Source organism: Xiphophorus hellerii, chromosome 21 (assembly GCF_003331165.1).
Source record: "Xiphophorus hellerii strain 12219 chromosome 21, Xiphophorus_hellerii-4.1, whole genome shotgun sequence".
In the NCBI taxonomy this organism is placed as follows: Eukaryota; Metazoa; Chordata; class Actinopteri; order Cyprinodontiformes; family Poeciliidae; genus Xiphophorus; species Xiphophorus hellerii.
In genome coordinates, this window is record NC_045692.1 from 751712 (window position 1) to 758123 (window position 6412).

The window sequence follows — 6412 nt, forward strand, 5'->3', positions numbered from 1 at the left end:
TCCAATTTTGTTTACTAGTTATCTATTTATATTCACTTGTGTTTTCCCATTGTCATTTCCTCTTTAATTCATTTACTTATTCTTTGTCAATTTTGATTGGATCATTTCTTCATATTTCACGACTAACGTGGAGGAAACACCTGAATCAACAAGGAAGTCATGTACTTGCTTATTGGTACATGTATTTTATTTTTATTTTTTATTTTTTTGCTAACACTGGATTTTTTACCTTCACCGTTGCCATTATAAGCTCAAAGTTCGGCTACTAAGAAAGACGGAGATCACCGCTTTGTGCTCAGCTTCTCCCATTCGCTCGACAGTGCGGTCTGTTCTGCTCTCTGATTGGTCCGCTTACCTGGCGCCTGAAAGCTGTTTTGAACAAGTTCGTTCAACGGTTCTCATCTCAGAAGAAGCTGAATTGTGCTCAAACCTCGACAAAGAAAAGAACGCTGTTTGGACCTCGTCAGCTTTCAGCAAATGTAAGTTAAGCTTTATTTTCTTCAAACGTAAAAGGCACGGTAATTTGTGTTTCTGGTAGTGATGGTGAGATGAAGCCTCATGAGGCATTGAACCACTTGAGCCAACTGGTTCGAGAAAGGGTTCATTTCTTGAAGCTTCATGTGCACACGAAACCACCTACTGGCCAGGTGTATAATCACAGCCAGCTGTATCTTAACACGTGTGATGCATTGAATTTTTGTCTATTATGGCTCTTGGGAATGACTTCACAAAAGGTGTAGGACGAAATCATTTGTCTACATAAATTATGTATACACATATGTGTATAATAAAATATTGTTTGAATGTATCCTCTGTGTGTAATTATTCCCAAAATAGTAGTGTCATGTGATATGGCATGTTGTGTAATAAAGTTTTTCTGTGACTCTAGAAAAATGGCATGGGCTTAATCAGGCAGAGGACAGTGAAAGTGCTTGTGGAACTAGGGAGGGGGTAGTGAATAGGCTAATGCTTGTGTAACTTGGATGATTTCATGCATTTTTATTAAGAAACAACAATTTCTCCACAGTTTTTGGTTTCAAACGATTTCTCTTTTTTGACACTACATGGATGAGGTGTTATTATTGTACCCCAACTCCTTGGAGCACAATAAACACCTCACCTTTACAGAAAATAAGAAACAGTGAAAAATACAGTTCCTCATAAGCAAACCTAATGCATCTGCAAATGTTCAGTTCACCTTACCTTGTTAGGGTTTATCAAATCAAAATGTTCCCACATAGGGGAAATCCTCCTCTTTCTCGCCGGCTCCATCCTACTCCTATCCTGTCCTCGCGCTCCTAAATCTCCTATCTATTAATCTCTCTCCTAAACTCTCCAAACACCAAACTAACTGTCTCAAACTTAATAACCACTATCCAAACTCTGCTATCCAAACTATCAAAACTCTATCCACTCTCTCAACTGACCGCAACTCGCCTACAACAACCCACATTTTGAATGGAGCCTGTGGGGTTTCTAAAGCTGTCAAACCCCGCGCCAACATCTGAGCCACTTCCCGAAGCAGTCACGTGGTACAGCCAGGCAGCGAGGCTTCGGACGTCATCGTTTTCGGCTCCTCCCCTAAATGAAGCAAGCCTCCATACGCGCTTTACGGAAACGCCCCCTCCATTACTCGACACACGCCTCGAAGCCTCGGCACATCACGTAACATCACTAGTTTCTGGGGAGATTAAATTTTGTTTTTAAGGCGTCATATTGCTTCTTGGAACAATATGCAGTCGAATCATTTTTTGCTACACCTGCAACACGTGTAACTTGTTGGGTAGGTTGAAATTGTTTAAACATGATTACATGTACGTTTTGCTGTAAAACACTAGAATCATTGAGGGGCTATGTGTTGCATTGCAGAGTGCACACAAACGAGCCCAGTTGTGTATTCAAATGCCTCGGCACAGAATGTAAGCGGACATTTTGTACATATGCAGCGTTTAAAACTCATTTTTACCGAGTTCACAACGTGGCTTCACAACCCGAATCAGCCAAAGCCATTGTTGCTAAATTGAAATGCACCATTTCATTGTGTGGGCACCGAAGCCAAACTGTGAAAGAAGTCGTTGCTCATTTAAAGGAGCATATAATGGAGGGGCGGCCTGTAGCATGTCCAGTAAAAGCCTGCAAAAAAGTTTTCAATGTCAAATCATCATTCACAGCTCATATGTCCCGTAAACATAGAGATTTTTCTGTGGATAACATTGATGTTTTGTACAAGGAAACTACAAATAAGATCGTTAGTCTGTCAGAAAACGAGGGGCCTTCTGAGAGCTTTAATGATGCTCTGACTAACGAAAGTCACGAATTATCTCCAAATTTCAACAAGGATTATCTCAGAAACTTGCGTCTTTTCTACCTGAAACTTCAAGGACCGCTGCTTCTTCCAGCTTCCACAATACAGAACATCGTTGAAGAGATGCAAAATGTGCATGAGCTGGGAATGGATTACACTTTGACTAAAGTAAAGTCGCTTTTAAAAGATGACATGTGTCTTTGCAGATGATGCTGTTGCTAAAATCTGTGATTGTGTAAGAGATTCAGATTTATTTTCTGTTTGTCATTATGGGCCACTGAGAACAACATATTCAAGAACTCAGACTTTTAAAAAAATGTTCAAATACACAGAACCAAAGCAAATATCTTTAGGAAGTGATGAAAACATGACCCAGAGATTTTCTTACTACATACCCATTAAACAGACACTAAGTGCACTTTTAGAATCAGATTTATGGAAGAATTCAGTGTTGGAACAGTCCAATGACTCACACCCGGATGTTTTCTGTGACATAAGTGATGGCCAAAACTTCAAGTGCAACCAGTTCTTCATTGAAAATCCTGGGTGCCTGAAGCTTATTCTCTACCAAGATGCCTTTGAAATTGTTAACCCCCTTGGTTCAGCAAAGAAGAAACACAAAGTTGTCGCTATTTATCTATCTGTGGCTAACTTACCTGCTCATGTGCGGTCAAGCACTGACCACATGTCTCTAGTTTCATTGTGTTCCGAGAACGATTTAAAACAGTTTGGAACTGCAAAGGTTTGCTCTGAACTTCTCATGGATTTGAGAGATTTAGAGGAACATGGCATTATTGCAGGTGAAGAAACAGTCAAAGGGGCACTGTTCTGTATTGCTGGTGACAATTTAGGATCACACAGCATTGGTGGGTTTATTGAAAACTTTAGTACTTCTCAGTACTTTTGTAGGTACTGTGAAATCACAAGAAAAGACTTTCTTAATGATCCAAATGCTTGTGGTCCACAGCGAACCCCTGAAGCTTACAACTTGGCTGTCCATCATCGAGAGATTGGAAGCAATCAAGACATCAAAGGTGTCAAGGTAAACTCTGACTTCAACTCACTAAAGTCTTTTCATGTTTGCCAACATGGTCTTCCACCTTGCTTAGGCCATGACTTATTTGAGGGTGTCGTATCCTATGATCTTGCACTATACTTGAAATATTTCGTTAAAACAAAGAAATGGTTTATATATTCCCAGTTCAACCGTAGAATCAAGCAATTCAAGTACAAAGGATCAGATGCTCTCACAAAGCCATGCCCTGTCAACTCTGAGGCAATCAGGCTTTCAGGTCAAGCTGTTCAAAACTGGAACTTGCTGAGATTGTTGCCAGTGATTATTGGTGACAAGATACAAAATCCACAAGATGATGTTTGGCAGACAACTCTCCAGCTCAAAGACATTGTGGATTTGATTTGTGCACAGAAAATTTCTTTGCCACAGGTTGCCTTTCTCGAAATAATAATCCAAGAATATTTGGAATCAAGAAAATCTTTATTTCCTGAAACTTCACTTAAACCAAAACATCATTTCTTGCGGCACTATCCAGCCCTAATTTTAAAATTTGGACCTTTGATTAGGTTGTGGACAATGCGTTTTGAGAGTAAACATGTCTACTTTAAAAGATGTGCAAGGCATTTAAAAAATTTTAAAAACATATGCTTGACACTATCAGAAAGACACCAGATGTTTCAGGCTTACATCTCAGCTGGCCCTAGATGCAATCAGCTACTGCTGGTCAAGGACAGTTGTGTTTTTTACTCAAGCCTCTACAGTGATGAAATAAAACATGCAGTAAAATACCTGGGATTTTCTGAAAAAGACACAAGTATTTCCACAGAGATCCAATATAAGGGAACAGTGTATAAAAAGGGGCATTTCTTGGTTTCAAAGAATGATGAGTATATGGAGTTTGGAGTGCTGGTTTTAATTCTGATTCAAAACGAAACTGATGTGTATTGTGTTATGGATGTACAAACAGCTGTCTATCATCCTGATTACCATCTGTATTCAGTGACAAAACAGACTTCAAGCACTTTGTGTATTAACATAAATGACTTGGTTGATTTTTACCCTTTGACGTCTTATCAGATAAATGGACAACAAGTTGTTCCTCTGAAACACAGTGTGTTTTCAAAATAAAAATGTCTTTATATACCATGATGGAAAGTCCACTTAAAACAGATATGTTGATGTGTACAAAAATAATAAAGAAAAAACAGGGAGAGAAGTTTGACTAAAAATTTAAGGATGTACATGTCTAAAAAGTGTGACTCAGGCACGATATTTTGTTTGACACTAAGTATGAGTCTCTTTAATTTGTACATAGTTATATTACGGTGATCTTGTTTTTTTACCATTATTTTGTCTGATTTTATTCCAGAAATGGCTGAGCAAACATTTTTACGCAGCGCTATCAGTGAAGTGTTGCCCGATCTTGCAGAGGCTTCAAAAGACATTCTCGAGGAGACTTTACAGTCAATTGGAGTAGAAACGTATGATGACTTCCAGTTCATTGTTGAGGAAGACTTGCTGTCAGCATTAAGACCAATTCAAGCCAGAAAGGCACTTGCTGTACCCTCTTTGAGCGGAAGTCAAGATGGCGCCAGTGTGTACGGCACGCCGTCCGACTCGCTCTCTTTGTTTTGTTGTTTTTGTTCTTTTCGCTCTATTCGTACATTTATGCTTCTATGGTTCCAGTGCCTTGATTTATTATGACCGTCAGGCGCTTCTGGACATTAAAACATCGGTAGATTTACAATTTGGATGTGGTCTGGGTCCGAGAAACCGAGGCTTCGAGTTCCTCTCAGACATCCCCGCTGAGCTGCTAAGCTGTCCACATCTTATTCCGGAAAGGCGTCCCCGCAGAAGACGTGGTAAACGTGGAGGACTGGCGGTGAGGATTAAAGCTTATCTAGCATCTCTTCGCTGTCGAGGCGGCTCTCCTCGACTTGGATGGTGTCCTCGTTTCCTGGATGTAAGACGCCGTTGGATTTGTCACGTCTTTCCGGGTTTGTGCGCCTCTCAGATGGATGTGGAGAAGATTTTTTATTACAGACGACGGCGGGATAAATGGAGGAATGTGGACAGTGCTAATCTCAAGCGGTTGAACGATGTCTCCACCCCAACTTGTGAAGCTGGATCATCAACCGTCTCCTTGGCGTTGCTTAATGCTAGGTCACTAGCTAACAAGACCTTCATGCTACACGATCTCTTCACTTCTCGGGATTTGGATTTTTTATTCATCACAGAAACTTGGTTACAAGAAGGTCAGTTGTCCCCGTTCTCTGAACTTCTACCTCAGAACTGTACTTTTATAAACTCTCCCCGACAGACTGGAAAAGGCGGAGGTCTGGCTACAATTTTTAAATCCAGTTTTTATTGTCAACAATCACACACACAATCATTTTGCAGTTTTGAACTCCAAGCTTTTGAACTAAAATTAACTGAACCAATTTTGTGTGTGGTGATCTATCGTCCGCCAAAGTTCAACAAGGACTTCATTCATGAATTCTCTGAACTTTTGGCAGGGATTGCCGTAGAGCACGATCGTATTTTAATTATAGGTGATTTTAATATACACATATGCTGCCCAGATAAACCTCTGGTGAAGGACTTTTTGGACTTGATTGATTCATTTGATTTTATACAATCTGTGGTTGGACCAACACATTCAAAGGGCCATACTCTGGATTTGGTGTTATCACACGGGCTTTGTTTGGATACCATTGAAATCTTTCAGACTTGTATTTCAGATCATTTCCCTGTATTATTCTCTATCAAGATTTCACCTCCTGTGGTTACAAGCAATGTTAAACCTTTACTTTGTCGTACCATTAACTCTGATACTGCTCTTCAACTGAAAGCAATCTTAGCTCCTACTATATTCCCTACTGATAACCTTGATATTGAAGCTCTTGTTACAAATTTTAACAACATCTGCTCTAATGCTTTAAATACTGTAGCTCCTTTGAAAATTAAATCAACTACAAGAAAGAAAGTTTTGGAGCCGTGGCTTAATGAAACCACACGCGCGCTTAGACGAGAATGTAGGCGCGCTGAGAGGAGGTGGAAAAAAGATAAGCTTCAGGTTTCCTTTCAAATTT

At 39.9% G+C, this 6412-nt stretch overlaps 1 long non-coding RNA gene across 1 annotated transcript; it reads left to right on the top strand.

The window, feature by feature from the left end:
* The first annotated feature begins 62 nt into the window (after positions 1 to 62).
* LOC116712329 (uncharacterized) lies at positions 63 to 4875 on the top strand. The gene is made up of 3 exons (XR_004337506.1): positions 63 to 479; positions 3273 to 3347; positions 4690 to 4875. It is a non-coding gene; the product is annotated as an uncharacterized LOC116712329 (long non-coding RNA).
* Positions 4876 to 6412: the final 1537 nt, after the last annotated feature.